This window comes from Salmo salar, chromosome 03 (genome assembly GCF_965601325.2).
Source record: "Salmo salar chromosome 03, fSalSal1, whole genome shotgun sequence".
In the NCBI taxonomy this organism is placed as follows: domain Eukaryota; kingdom Metazoa; phylum Chordata; class Actinopteri; order Salmoniformes; family Salmonidae; genus Salmo; species Salmo salar.
In genome coordinates, this window is record NC_138293.1 from 35,342,107 (window position 1) to 35,358,672 (window position 16,566).

Consider the following 16,566-nt stretch of genomic DNA (forward strand, 5'->3'; position numbering starts at 1 on the left):
TTCTACAATGTAACAAGGGATAATGTCAGGGCTTTCGGAAGGATCGGACCAATATGCAGCATGATCGTAGTTCCACATCTTTTATTCAGTCGTGAAACTAATGCAATAAACCATAAACTTGAAATACAAAAACAAGAAAGCCGTGACGCAGAGCAGGCATACACTACTCACAAAATAATCACCCACAAAACACCAGTGGGACAAACATCAACTTAAATATGGCCTCCAATTAGAGATAACGACAACCGACTGCCTCTAATTGGAGGGCATGCCAAACAAAAACCTAGAAATACAAAACTAGAAACTAAACATAGAAATACAAAAATGGACAAACACCCCCTGTCATGCCCTGACCTACTCTACCATAGAAAATAACAACTTACTATGGTCAGGACGTGACAGTACCCCCCCCAAAGGTGCGGACTCCGACCGCACCTAAAAAAAAATAAAAAAAAAGGAACAACCTAAACAACAAACCCCCCCCAAAAAAGAAAACACAACACAAAGGGAGGGTAGGGTGGGTGACTAATGTCTATGGCGGCGGATCTGGTTCCGGGCATAGTACCCCCACCGCCGGCTGATCCCCCCGCTTCTGTATGTCCGGAGGAACCAGACCATGGATCATCGTCGGAGGCTTCGGACCGCCAACTGCCGCTGAAGACTCTGGGCTGCAGACCGCCGTTGAAGACTCTGGGCTGCAGACCGCCGCTGGAGGCTCCGGGCTGGGGAGCGTCGCTGGAGGCTCCGGGCTGGGGAGCGTCGCTGGAGGCTCCGGGCTGGGGAGCGTCGCTGGAGGCTCCGGGCTGAGGAGCGTCGCTGGAGGCTCCGGGCTGAGGGGCGTCGCTGGAGGCTCCGGGCTGAGGGGCGTCGCTGGAGGCTCCGGGCTGAGGGGCGTCGCTGGAGGCTCCGGGCTGAGGGGCGTCGCTGGAGGCTCCGGGCTGAGGGGCGTCGCTGGAGGCTCCGGGCTGAGGGGCGTCGCTGGAGGCTCCGGGCTGAGGGGCGTCGTTGGAGGCTCCGGGCTGAGTGGCGTCGCTGGAATAGTAACACACTTCAGGGCGAGTGCGGGGAGCAGGAACAGGACACCCCAGACTGGGCAGGCGCACTGAAGGCCTGATGCATGGGACTGGCATAGGAGGCGCCAGACTAGTAACACGCACCTCAGGGCTAGTGCGGGGAGCAGGATCAGGACACCCCGGACTGGGCAGGCGCACTGAAGGCCTGATGCATGGAGCTGGCATAGAAGGCGCCAGACTAGTAACACACACCTCAGGGCGAGTGAGAGGAGGAGGCACAGGACGTACTGGGCTCCGGAGGCGCACCGGAGGTCTGGAGCTTAGAGCTGGCACACCCCGTCCTGGCTGAATGGTGATTTGCGCCAAGCAAGGGCGGAGCGCCAGCACAGGACTAACTGGGCTGTGCTGGTGAAAGGGGGGTACTGTGCGCAGAGCAGGCGCAGGATAACCTGGACCGAAGAGATGCACTGGAGACCAGATACGCTGAACCGGCGCACTTCTACCTGGCTGACGGCCAACTCTAGCACGGCAACGGTGAGGAGCTTGCACCGAGCGCACCGGCTGTGAGTGCACACTGGCGACACTGTGCGCACCACCGCATAACAAGGTGCTTGCTCGGTCACTCGCTCCCCACAGTAAGCACGGGGAGTTGGCTCAGGTCTTAAAATCGCCTTAGCCAATCTGCCCGTGTGCCGCCCCCAAAAAATGTTTTTGGTGCTGCCTCTCGTCCTTGCCTCTTGGTGGATATCGTGCCTCATAGTATCGCCGCTCCGCTCTTGCTGCCTCGATCTCCTCCTTCGGACGGCGATACTCCCCAGCCTGCCTCCAGGGTCCTTTGCCATCCAGGATTTCCTGCCACGTCCACAACTCCCGCTGCTCCATACCACGCTGCTTGGTCCTTGGTTGGTGGGTGATTCTGTCAGGGCTTTCGGAAGGATCAGACCAATACGCAGCATGATTGTAGTTCCACATCTTTTATTCAGTCGTGAAACTAATGCAATAAACCATAAACTTGAAATACAAAAACAAGAATGCCGTGACGCAGAGCAGGCATACACTACTCACAAAATAATCACCCACAAAACACCAGTTGGACAAACATCAACTTAAATATGGCCTCCAATTAGAGACAACGACAACCGGCTGCCTCTAATTGGAGGTCATGCCAAACAAAAACTAACCTAGAAATACAAAACTAGAAACTAAACATAGAAATACAAAAATGGACAAACACCCCCTGTCACGCCCTGACCTACTCTACCATAGAAAATAACAACTTACTATGGTCAGGACGTGACAGATAAGCTTATGCTTTTTGCCATTTTCTTTAATAAAAGGTAGGCCTACGGCATACACTCTCATACCCCCTCAATTTGAGTCTTGCTTTTAACTTAACAGCTGTTCACTGACGCGGAGGTAGGATATTTATAGAGTGCATGGTGGGTGGAGGAATTGACCGACAAATCTATGGATATAGCAGCTTGTAGCCTAATTTTGTGTGTCAAACAGGTAAGCCCACTTCCTTTTTCTTAAATAGGAATAAATAGACTCCAACACAAAGCCCTCTTGTTATTAGTGATGTTTAATTAAAATGAAGACGGTTGAAATGAATTATGCCAACTTGAATTTGCCTACATTCAGCACCATGAGCTGTCCACATCCGATTGATTGTGCAGCGACTGCTGCTTCAAGTTTCAGAACAACAATGTAAGTTACTTGAATCTGGCTTATGGTGAGGTCAATAACTCTGCTAAATACATCATGGGCAAGAAACATATTGTTTTTATTAAAACCAAGCTATCAAAGTTGACTTTCGGTCTTCCTTCTCATCTTTAATCTCAGTCTCAAACTGAACAGAGCATAGGCTATAGGCTAGTGCCTATAGGACTAGGCCTAATAAATAAAACAAATTCTGAAGAAACCTTTGACTTCACTCCGAACTAAACCAGGCCAGTCATTGTGACAGCATGTCTCTATATTATAAACATGTTTCCAGAATGGACTGGTTGGGTTGGTTTGCTTGGCTAGCCTGGCGTTTCAAGGCATCCTGTCTTGAAGGTCGTAAGGTGGTGACATAATTCCCACAGATTTAATAGATGTAATCGAGGAATGCAGGAACGATCCACATCGTCTTTCCACCTTGTACTGACCAGGGGAGAGTCATGCTTTTTCAATTTCAGTCCAGAGGAGGATCATGTGATTTGTAATTTATTACATTTCAATATTTCTCAATCTTTTAGAATGATTTGCTTATTTGGCTATATACAAAAGATGATTCTCTGATTCTCTGATTCTCCGCTGGGTGCACAATATCAATTGTGCCGATAGGCTAGTTATTGTGGTCTCAATCAAATGATCCATAGTCTATAGGCTATAGGTTACTAAGTGCAAAGGCATATTTTTAATATAGCTGCTGGGATGGTGTAAATAAAACAAGGCTGCATTATGCACGGCAATGGACATTCCAACCCTGAGCCGCGGTCTGCTCTGCTCTTGTTGATCTAAAATATTTTTTGTTTTTTTTGTGCTGCTTAAACAATGGCTGTGCTGGGTAGGGCTTACGACCTTCAAGACAGGAAGCCTTGAAACGCCAGGCTAGCCAAGCAAACCAACCCAACCAGTCCATTCTGGAAACATGTTTATAATATAGAGACATGCTGTCACTGACTGGCCTGGTGCCTTGCCGATAGATAGGCCCTGATTTGTGGTGTAAATATGCTGTGTTGCTATTATCTACGCTGCTATTGTCCACGTATGGGCTTGTCCAAAACACTCTACTTGAAATGGACTGTCTGTGACTAATTTCTGTAACTCAGTGAATTTATTCCCTTTTTATCACATAGACCAATGAGTTGCCTATTTGAGTCATGTGTGATGTGTATGGATGATCAACCAAGGAATGCTAGCTACAGGCATTACATGTTTTGGAGAAAATGTTGAGAACAGTGTAGCATGTACAATGCAACATGTACAGTAGATCATGGAAATGCATAGGTACTCTCTTAGGGAGAAAATGTGATATCTAGAACATAAAAAGGTTCTTCGGCTGTCCCAATAGGAGAACCCTTTGAATAACCCTTTTTGGTTCCAGGTAGAACCCTTTCCACAGAGGGTTCTACATGTAACCCAAAAGGGTTCAACCTGGAACCAAAAAGGGTTCAACCTGGAACCAAAAAGGGTTCAACCTGGAACCAAAAATGGTTCTACCAGAAACCAAAAATGGTTCTACCAGGAACCAAAAATGGTTCTACCAGGACCCAAAAATGGTTATCCTATGGGGACAGCCGAAGCATGCATTTTTACTGAGAAGGTTTTAAGGTCTTAGTTGGCATACTGTGTGTGATTCAAACCCTCGTCACCCACACAGTGACACTTATCGGAACAATTGGATGAGACATAAGAAGTTATATGTTCAGTACTAGATGTTGCAGAGCATATGTGTTGACTCAACTGGACCACATAAATGTGAAATTCAATCATGTTATATCTGAAGTTATGAGCAAAATAACAGGAAAAGAACTCTGTTTTGAATGTGGTGCTGACTAACACAGAATAAACCTGAACTTGCAAAATAAATGAAAGTCACCACTCTCCTATTCATTGCAGTTTGTCTCGGGCTTCATCGGGAGTCCAGGGGATGAAATAAGCCACAAACAAAAACTAGGACATTCAATTCCAGCTGAAAAGGTGTTTATTTCAAGGTTTTAGACAGCATCTCTTGTTCACATTCAGAACTACTGCGGAAGGAAGCATCTTGGCTGAGGACTCCCATCACTCTGGATGTTTGAAATGGCCTCTTACTGCTCACACACACACACACACACACACACACACACACACACACACACACACACACACACACACACACACACACACACACACACTTTCTCTCTTGATCCTTCTCCATCATGGGGCTTGCACCCAAACTCCCCTCAATAGGCATTATGCGTCTCAGTTGGGGGTCGGCACGGTTACAGTGGCCCTCAGGAAAGTAGATTAAAAACATTAGCAGGTCTGTTAGAAGGAGTGAAAATGGCCCCCAACCCCCCCATCAGTGTCTTAAATGAAAATAACATATGACCTTTTCAAACAGCACCTGCAAAGCAGTTTTTCTGCTGTTCTCTGGCTCAGCGATACGTTGGGGTTAGGTAGGGCCAGCTCGAGACATGATGCTTGGATGATAGATGTTATCTAGTACACTATAGGAACATATGTGGCTAGGTTGAAGAATTAATAAGAAAAGTTAGTATTTTTTAAACGGTTTCTAATAGGTTTGTCAGTTCATCAGTCTTTCCGTCTTTAGGTTATGGTGCACATGTTGGACATATTTACTCTAGTCTTATTATTCAAGTAGGCCAAGTTTCTGTTTGCAAGCATAATGCTTCATGTGTAAGCATTAGTGTTTTACCAATAAAATGTTTACTTTAAACTACAGAATTAAGATCAAAACATAAAGATAATGTAATTATATTATTGACTAGGTTTTATGGTTTTACTGTCCTGTCCCCACCAGTAGAAAAATAAAGAGCTAGTCTCATGTGGCTATAGATCCTCTACACACCAAGCATAACCTGTATTTAGTAGTATTTTGAGATTCTTCCTCTGAACTCCAAATTACATTAGCGCTACCATTGTATCTGCCAATGATAACGATTCTGAACTGAGAGTTGGTCTGTAATAGTGGTGCTTTATGAGCTGTAACTGAATAAAGACAGATTTTCTCAGTGACAGATTGGCTGAAAAAGACAAACCAAATGAATAAAGGTGTCAACAATCACCTGAGGATGGTTTAAAACAACACTGCTAATGTGGATATCTTAGACTATGTACTATCTTTGACCATGTCGAGCTCTCTGTGTGGATATCACTGTTTAGATACGTTGTCTTCTTGGCCAAAGAGCTTGTGAGAGGAGCACGAAGTCTGCCTCTACCGCACAGCAGGATGATGAACACCTAGCCCAGCGACTGACTGACAAAATCCAGACCCTCCGACCAGACCGACAGATAGACGTACAGACAGAGGGAGGAGTAATGTTGTAGTACTGCTTTACAAGGGAAGTATTTGTGGAGTGAGGGTTGGCTTGGAACCATTCCAGGCCTGTTTTGTGAAAAAGTAGCTATGCCTCAGTCCAGGGCAAGGCAGCCAAACAGAACAGTGTCTCAGGATGTCATTAGGGGGCCACTATACAAAAGATGCCCTAGTGGCCGCCATACGGAGACATTATGCTGCAAGCATACTAACCACCTCAATACTTCATTGTTAACCATTACATAATGATCTGTTAATCCACACAGCTGTGGATAATATCATGATATGGATGATATGTATAGGATAATAATATTGATGTAAATTGGCCAATATTATTTAATTTAGCTAGACAATGTAATGTATCATGTATACTGTATTCCCTGTTTCAATTGACGGGTTGAAACAGGCTATGGTTCTCTAAAAGGCTATATTCTCTATTCTACAGCCAAGTTGACGGTTTGTGGCACTGGCACCATTGATTGCCAAGTTGAGTGAATGGACAGAACTTGTACTACTGTACGCAGATGAACAACTCAAGTATTCAATGGATTTCAGGTAGAAGGACACAAAGCTTGTACTAAAGCTTGTTGTAGCCACCCAGAGAATTACCTTTGGATCAACTGTAGCAACTATTGAACAAAATGCATTGAAGCTGTATTTTTGCTGTCATTGTGGATTTGTTGTGGCAGTCCAGTTCAGTCACCTGCACAGACATGGCTCTACCTGTGCAGACAATGTGGTCTCCAAGCATTTCATATTATTTTGTTCGTAAATTCGAGAAGCTCCATGTAGTGTGATATGTTACATTTCGTATGGTATGTATTCATTTGTGGATGTCCATCATCCATTTTGTATGATATTTTACGAATTATAATTCATACAATATGTTACGACGTGCAATTCATGCAACATGTAACAAATTTGCAAAACGTATGATATGTTAAAAATTCCAATTTGTTGTGGCTAAATTTAGCTAGGTGGATAATGCTAACATTAGCTAACTCTAGGGGTTAGGGTTAGGAGTTAGGTTAAAGGGTTAATTAAGGTTAAGGTTAGGGTTAGAGCAAGGGTTAGCTAAAAGGGTTAAAGATAGGGGAAGAGTTAGCTAGTAAGCAGTTGCAAAGTTCCTAATTAGCTAAAATGCTAACGTTGTCCTTGATGAGCTTCATACACAAAACCTTTGGGTTGCTAGACATTCATATTATACACTTACCCATCCACCTGACCAACCACCCTCCTTTTGTTTTTGCCTTAAGTAACCTTCTATCTTATGTAACCATACCAAACGTAAAATATCATATTAATTTGAGTGTCTCAGATTTACGTTTACAAAAACCTGAGAGATTCCTTTACAGGAAGTGGCCTGTCTGACCATTTATTGGCTTTCTTTGACATCTCTTTCCAAAACAAAGGATCTCTGCGGTAACGTGACACTTCCCACGGCTCCCATAGGCTCTCAGAGCCCGGGAAAAAGCTGAATGTCATCATTCCAGCCCCAGGCTGAAACACATTATCGCCTTTGTCAAGTGGCCGATCAGTAGACAATGGGCATTAGGCGCGTGCACTGGTCGCCCCCGTCTTTCTTTTTTTTCCTCTATTTAGCTAAACGCATATTCCCGGTCGGAATATTATCGCTTTTTTACGAGATAAATTGCATAAAAAATGATTTTAAACAGTGGTTGACATGCTTCGAAGTACGGTAATGGAATATTTAGAATTTTTTTGTCACGAAATGCGCCATGCTCGTGACCCTTATTTACCATTTCAGATAGTGTCGTGAACGCACGAACAAAACGCCGCTATTTGGATATAACGATGGATTATTTGGGACCAAACCAACATTTGTTATTGAAGTAGAAGTCCTGGGAGTGCATTCTGACGAAGAACAGCAAAAGTAATCAAATTTTTCTTATAGTAAATCTGAGTTTGGTGAGGGCCAAACTTGGTGGCTGTCAAAATAGCGAGCACGTGATGGCCAGGCTATCTACTCAGAATATTGCAAAATGTGCTTTCACCGAAAAGCTATTTTAAAATCGGACATAGCGATTGCATAAAGGAGTTCTGTATCTATAATTCTTAAAATAATTGTTATGTTTTTTGTGAACGTTTATCGTGAGTAATTTAGTAAATTCACCGGAAGTGTTCGGTGGGAATGCTAGTCACATGCTAGTCACATGCTAATGTAAAAAGCTGTTTTTTGATATAAATATGAACTTGATTGAACAAAACATGCATGTATTGTATAACATAATGTCCTAGGATTGTCATCTGATGAAGATCATCAAAGGTTAATGCTGCATTTAGCTGTGGTTTTGTTTTTTGTGACATTATATGCTAGCTTGAAAAATGAAAATTTCCTTTCTCATGATGCCATCTATTTCGTGAAGTGCACCAGTCCCTCCTGCAGAAAAGCACCCCCACAACATGATGCTACCAAGCCCGTGCTTCATGGTTGGGATGGTGTTCTTCGGCATCCAAGCCTCCCCCTTTTCCTCCAAACATAACAATTATGGCCAAACAGTTCTATTTTTGTTTCATCAGACCAGAGGACATTTCTCCAAGAAGTACGATCTTTGTCCCCATGTGCAGTTGCAAACCGTAGTCTGGCTTTTTTATGGCGGTTTTGGAGCAGTGGCTTCTTCCTTGCTGAGCGGCCTTTCAGGTTATGTTGATAAAGGACTCGTTTTACTGAGGATATAGATACTTTTGTACATGTTTCCTCCAGCATCTTCACATGGTCCTTTGCTGTTGTTCTGGGATTGATTTGCATTTTTCGCACCAAAGTACTTTAATCTCTAGGAGACAGAATGCGTCCCCTTCCTGAGCGCGTGTTAACTGTCCTGTTGTGTAATAGTCACATTTTGGAACAGTGAGTGCATTCTGACATCACGTGCATAAAACAACTCATGCTGGGGCGACCGTTAGAGATATTTGGAACTCACATGTGAAAGGTTAAAAGTCTGGATTCCGGGACTCCCTACCTGTTCTCCGCAATGCAGATTTTATAGAGCCCTACATACATCTTAGATTCATTATTTGAAATGCAATTATTTTAAATGTTTTACCATGAGCATGTAGACAGTAAAAAATGTGTTCTGTTTTCACAACGTATTTGGACTTTTAGTTTTTTTACACTAAGACTAACCTGAACAGCAGTACCTCATTGAAGTCGGCACAGACAATGATTGGTTCAGTGCCTTTAAACCAGCGGTATTCAAAACATTTCACCGGGATGTCGTTTTTTTACATCATCAGAATTTCTCACAACCCAACCCCACACCAAATTTAATGACACAACCGTAAAATCTGAATTTTCATATCTTATCAAAATGAAAATAAATCAATAAATACATTTACTTAATAAAATTGTATTTTTCAAAGGATCTTTCTCAACAATGTTATTATAATGTCACATACAATAATCTATGGTCAAATATTCTTCTGGGGGCGACCCCACTGCAGTTCCTGGGGTCACGACCCCGACTTTGAATACCACTGCTTTAAACTATGACAATGGAAGGAGGGTGTGTGTACTGGTTTCAATATGTTTTTGACTTCTTGCCTGTAGAAAACTATAATTGTGGCACTTCAAACAGACTGAATTAGTAAATTAGTAGGGCTAATTTTGCTATGGGAAACAGGGAAGTGTCACCCAACGTAGTTACATGACAGTGGGAAGTTAGCTTAAAGCTCAAGTAAGTAAGAATTGTGTCCACAAATGCACCCGAATGTCTATATGTAAATAGCTTATGATTAGTGAATTCTATAATGTAGTTATTTTGTTAGATACTTTTCCCTATTAGCTGAAATATTTCTTTCAAAGCCATTTTAGCGGTCCGAACTGTCAAAATGGCAGTTGTTTCAAAAGGTTAGGAAGAAAAGTAATTTATGTGATTACTAAAATAGCTGTACTATTTGATTGGTATATTTTGTTCTGATTTCAGATTTCAATAGCAGAGTAGAGGAGGATTTCAGACGCTCTAACTTTTTTGTTGAACGTTTTGGGAAAGTGTTCAAAATGTCAGTTGTTTATAGAGGAAACGTCATTGATGCGGTTAGTAAAACAGCTGTATAATAGAATATGTTCTTGTTCTGATTTCAGATTTGAATAGCAGAGAAGTAGAGGAATTTTTAATATGCTTTAACGTTTTGTCTGAATTGTTGTCAGCGGTCAAAGTAGCTGATTTGAGCAAAAGTTACATTGTTTACAGTTAATAGAATAGAATTTTGGGAGTTATGATGTCCCAATGGCCCTTTAGAATGCTGAGGAAATCCCATTAAAGTGGATGGAGGACAAAAATAATGGCTTAATAGTTTTAAAAGTATAGAAGATATCAAAATGTTGTTTACAAGCACACCCCACAGGGCACAGACATCAGTTCAATGTTTAGTTTTGATTTACATTTGGTTGAGTTGTCAACTACGGTGAATTCAAGGTGAAATCAACAAAACATGACACCATGTCATTGGATTTAGGTTAAAAGTTGGGTGAAAGAACGACAAAATGCACATACGTTGATTACTTTTTGAAAATCCAATCAGTTTTCCTCGTTGATTCAACGTCATCATATAGATTTTTTAGGTTGATGTGGAATCTGCATAGATTAAACCAGTTTTTGACAAGTGGGACTATTCCAGACCGACCTGCACGTTTTAAAGTTTGAATGACATTTCTAGCTTAAACGGTGTAGGAGGAGTAGAAGAAGTATGACGACGATTTTGAATGGGACATTTGCTTTGCAAGTCCCATTCATTAATTCATGTTCTTCTGTGTCCTTGTCATTTGTATGCAAAGCACAAACATTTCTGCAGAGGTGTTTTGTTGTGTTTCAATTGAAACCTCAGGAGAAATTCTGCTCATTAGCGTGTCTTTCTTGACACGATATCACTGAGCTGTAGTGGCAAGTGGCCTCTGTGATCATTGTTTTAAGACTTTTTCACTCGCTTTTCATTCACATTTGAAACTATACCTCATCATGTTATGTAAACAAGTGTCCTACCTAGCCCATAGAGGTTAAACAAATCAAAATATATTTTATATTTGAGATTCTTCAAAGTAGCCACCCTTTGCCTTGATGACAGCTTTGCACACTCTTGCCATTCTCTCAGACAGCTTCATGAAATAGTCACCTGGAATGCACCCACACAGACAGTGTGGTGAAGAAGGCGCAACCGTCAAACCTTTACAGAAGCACAATTGAGAGCATAATGTTGGGCCGTATCACCGCCTGGTACGGCAACTACACCGCCCACAACCACAGGGCACCCCAGAGGGTGGTGCGGTCTGCACAACGCATCACCGGGGGCAATCTACCTGCCCTCCAGGACACCTACAGCACCCGATGTCACAAGAAGGCCAAAACGATAATCAAGGACAACAACCACCCGAGACACTGCCTATTCACCCCACTACCATCCAGAACGCGAGGTCAGTACAGGTGCATCAAAGCTGGGACCGAGAGACTAAAAAATAGCTTCTATCTCAAGGCCATCACACTGTTAAACAGCCATCACTGACACAGAGAGGCCACTCTAACAAATGGATCACTAGTCACTTTATTAATGCCACTTTAATAATGATGTTTACATATCTTGCATTACTCATCCCATATGTATATATTGTATTTTATACCATCTATTGCATCTTGCCTATACCGCTTGGTCATTGCTCATCCATATACAGTGGCAAGAAAAAGTATGTGAACCCTTTGGAATTACCTGGTTTTCTGAATAAATTGGTCATCAACTTTGATCTGATCTTCATCTAAATCACAACAATAGACAAACAGTGGGCTTAAACTAATAACACAGAAATTATTGTATTTTTCTTGTCTATATTAAGTACATCATTTAAACATTCACAGTGTATGTTGGAAAAAGTATGTGAACCCCTAGGCTAATGACTTCTCCAAAAGCTAATTGGAATCAGGAGTCAGCTAACCTGGAGTCCAATCAATGAGATGAGATTGGAGATGTTGGTTAGGGCTGCTTTGCCCTATAAACAAACTCACAAAATTGGAGCTATTCACAAGAAGCATTGCTTGATGTGAACCATGCCTCGAACAAAAGAGATCTCAGAAGACCTAAGATTAAGAATTGTTGACTTGCATAAAGCTGGAAAGGGTTACAAAAGTATCTCTAAAAGCCTTGATGTTCATCAGTCCACAGTAAGACAAACTGTCTATAAATGGAGAAAGTTCAGCACTGTTGCTACTCTCCCAAGGAGTAGCCAGCCGTCCTGCAAAGGTGACTGCAAGAGCCCAGAGCAGAATGCTCAATGAGGTTAAGAAGAATCCTAGAGTGTCAACTAAAGACTTACAGAAATCTCTGGAACAAACATCTCTGTTGACGAGTCTACAATACGTAAAACACTAAACAAGAATGGTGTTCATGGGAGAACACCACGGAAGAAGCCACTGCTGTCCAAAAAAAACATTGCTGCACGTCTGAAGTTTGCAATAGTGCACTTGGATGTTCCACAGCGCTACTGGCAAAATATTCTGTGGACAGATGAAACTACAGTTGAGTTGTTTGGAAGAAACACAAAACATTATGTGTGGAGAGGGAAAAAAGGCACAGCACACCAACATCAAAACCTCATCCCAACTGTAAAGTATGGTGGAGGGAGCATCATGGTTTGGGGCTGCTTTGCTGCCTCAGTGTCACGCCCTGACCTTAGAGAGCTTATTTATTCTCTATGTTTGGTTAGGTCAGGGTGTGACTCGGGTGGGAATATCTATGTTTTCAATTTCTTTGTTTTTGAGCCGGGTGTGGTTCCCAATCAGAGGCAGCTGTCTATCGTTGTCTCTGATTGGGAATCATATTTAGGCAGCCTGTTTTCCAACTGAGTTTTGTGGGAGGTTATTTTCTGTTTAGCGTATGTACCTGACGGAACTGTGCGTTTTCGTTTTTCCCTTTTGTTATTTTGTTTGAATGTTTCTTGAAAATAAATAATCATGAGAACTTACCACGCTGCGCTATGGTCCACTTCTTCACCTTCAGACGACCGTTACACTCAGGGCCTGGACAGCTTGCTATCATCGACGTAAAAATGAATTCCCAAGTTTTATAAGACTTTTTCAGGAGAATGTTTCAGGAGAAGGCTATCTGTGAATGTTTACACAGTGTGTTTAACTAAGCATTGAAATTGTAACGAGTACTTTTAGTTGTCAGAGAAAATGTATGGAGTAAAAAGTACAATCTTTTACTTTTGATTCACTACATTCCCAAAAAAAATTTGTCAAAAATATAAATATTAAAGTAAAGGTTAGATGCCCCAAAAAACAACGGGCTCGTCCCGTATGCGGGACGGACATCCAGCGAAAAAATCCTATCGCCATTAGCATAACGAAATTTAATATATATATTTTTTCAAATATAGGACTATGTCATATCGTTTTATAGATACACCTCTCCTGAATCGAACCATGTTGTCCGATTTCAAAAAGGCTTTACAGAAAAAGCAAAACATTAGATTATGTTAGAGGAGTATATCGTAAAAGTAGCCACATAGCCATTTTCCGACCAACCACATGCATCACAAATAACCAAAAAACAGCTAAATGCAGCACTAACCTTTTACAAACTTCATCAGATGACACTCCTAGGACATCATGTTACACAATACATGCATTCTTTTGTTCGATAAAGTTCATATTTATATATAAAAACAGCATTTTACATCGGCGCGTAACGTTGACTAACTATTTTCCCTCAAATGCATCTGGTGAAACAGTGCTACAATTTTCTAAATTACTATTCGAAAACATTTTTAAAATGTAATATTGTCATTCTAAGATTTATAGATGAATATCTCTTGAAAGCACCTGTAATGCCAGATTTAAAAATAACTTTACTGGGTAATCACACTTTGCGATAAATGGGGATGCGATACTCAGAAAATAGGCTAGTAATACAGGTCAGCGCCATCTTGGAACAATCGCATATCAAATCTAGTCTTGTATACTATTGTCAATAATCCCTTACCTTTGATTGTCTTCATCAGAAAGCACTTCCAGGAATCCCAGGTCCACAACAAATGTATTTTCGTTCGAAAAAATTACTCCTTTATGTTCCAATAGCTTGTTCTTGTTAGCGCGTCTGAAGGCTGCTCCAAAACTTCCGTCGTGCGCGGGACAGCTCTTTCGGAAAAATGCTTTTTTTTTCATTTAGGTTCGTTCAAACATGTCAAACGTTGTATAACATAAATCTTTAGGGCTTTTTTCAACCAGAGCTCCAATAAGATTCAAGGGGGATGATTGCATTGTCTTTCAAAACATTTCGAAAGGGGAGGGTAGCCAGGGCGCCGGCGTCATAATGGTGATGGCCCTCCTCATGTGACCAATTTCAACAGCGTGTCATTCAGTCAGTTTTCAACGTAAGAGACTCAAATCACTTTGTAAAGACTGGGGACATCTAGTGGAAGCAATAGGAAGTGCTCAATGAACCATTGCTCACTGTGTGAATTACAGGCAAAGTGGTGAAGTTGAGTCCGCAAATCAGAATTCCACATCCTGTTACGATCTGTCTCGGGTTTTGACTGCCATATGAGTTCTGTTATACTCACAGACACCATACAAACAGTTTTAGAAACTTTAGGGTGTTTTATATCCACAAGTATTAATTATATGCATATCCTAGCTTCTGAGTTTGAGTAGGAGGCCGTTTAAAATGGGCACAATTTTTTTTTTTTTATCGCTGTAGCGCCCCCTATCCTAGGCGAACGACAAGAGGTTAAGTATAAAGGTACAGGGCGAGACCCAGATGCAGAGGAGGCAGATGGTTCGACTCTCTGATATTTATTAGTATCCAAGCAGCAGGCAAGAGAATGGCCGTGGACAGGCAAAAGTTCATAACAAGGTCAGAGTCCAGGAGGTACAAAGTGGCAGGCAGTATGGTCAGGCAGGCGGGTTCAGAGTCAAGGCAGGCAAGGGTCAAAACCCAGGAGGACTTGCAAAAAACAGAAAAGAAAAAAGCAGGAGAACGGAGTAACATGCTGATTGACTTGACAAAACAAGAAGAACTGGCACAGACAGACAGAAAACACAGGTATAAATACCTAGGGGATAATGGGGAAGATGGGTGACACCTGGAGGGGGTGGAGACAAGCACAAGGACAGGTGAAACAGATCAGGGTGTGGAAGTACCCCCCTCTAGGGGCGCCACCTGGCGTCCTACCTGGGCGCATACCTGGTTGACCACGGAGCCGGCGGGGGAAGATGGCGATGAGGGCTGGGTCTATAACCCTCCCAATCAACCAGGTACTGGAAACCCCTGCCCCGCGGTCGAACACTCAGGAGGCTTCTCACCGTGTACACCGGATGGCCATCGATGACACGGGCCGAGGGGGGGGGGGGCCTGGAACAGAAGACAAAGGGCTGTGAGACACGGGCTTAATCCTAGACACATGGAACGTAGGGTGAATACGGAAGGCACGGGGTAACAAAAGACGAAGAGCATGGAATTAAGGACTCTAGAGATGAATGAAAAGAAACGGGGGGAAAGTTTGTGGGACTCCACCCAAAGGGGCAGGTCCCGTGAGGATAGCAATACCCTCTGCCCAATGCGATAGTGAGGAGCTGGAGTCCGGCGGCGGTCCGCTTGTTGACGATACCTGGAGTTGGGCTCATCTCCAGCTATGCCGACAGCGGCAGACGAACATCTGTGCCGAGGGTGTGTCGACTTCCTGCTCCTGTTCTGGAAGAGTGGAGGCTGATACCCCATGGGGCACTCGAAAGGGGAGAGTCCCGTGTCCGAACAGGGAAGTGTGTTCCGGGCATACTCCACCCAGACCAGTTATCAGCTCCAGGTAGTGGGGTTGGTCGAGACGAGGCATCTTAAGGTTGTTTCCAGGTTTTTAGTTTGCTCGCTCCGACTGGCCATTGGATTGGGGATGGAATCCGGAGAACAGACTGGCTGAGGACACAATAAGGGTGCAGAACACCTTCCAGAACTGTAACAAGAACTGAGGACCCCGGTCGGAGACCTTGTCCACCGGGAGTCCGTGGATCCTGAAGATGTGCTGCACCATGAGCTGGGCCTTCTCTTTGGCAGAGGGTAGTTTAGGGAGAGGGATGAAATGGGCAGCCTTGGAAAACCCATCCACTACCGTTAATGATGGTGTTGCCATCAGATGGAGGGAGCCCAGTGACAAAGTCCAGGGAGATATGGGACCAGGGACGATGAGGGACAGGTAGTGGCTGAAGGAGGCCGGAAGGGGCTTGCTGCGGAGTCTTATTCTGAGCACAAACGGTGCATGCGGCGACGAAGGAAAAGGCGTCAGGAACCATTGTTGGCTACCAGAAACATGCTCGGTTGAACATAAGGATTTGACGGGAACCCGATGACAGGTAAGCCTGGAGGAATGAGCCCATTCCAGGACCCAGGACCGGACTGAATTAGGGACGAACAACCGGTCAGCCGAGCTCCCTCCAGGGGCAGGCTGGGAACGTTGTGCCTTGCGGACCAGGGTCTCAATACCCCAGCCCACAGCAGCCGCAAGGCATGAGGTAGGGAGGATGGTCT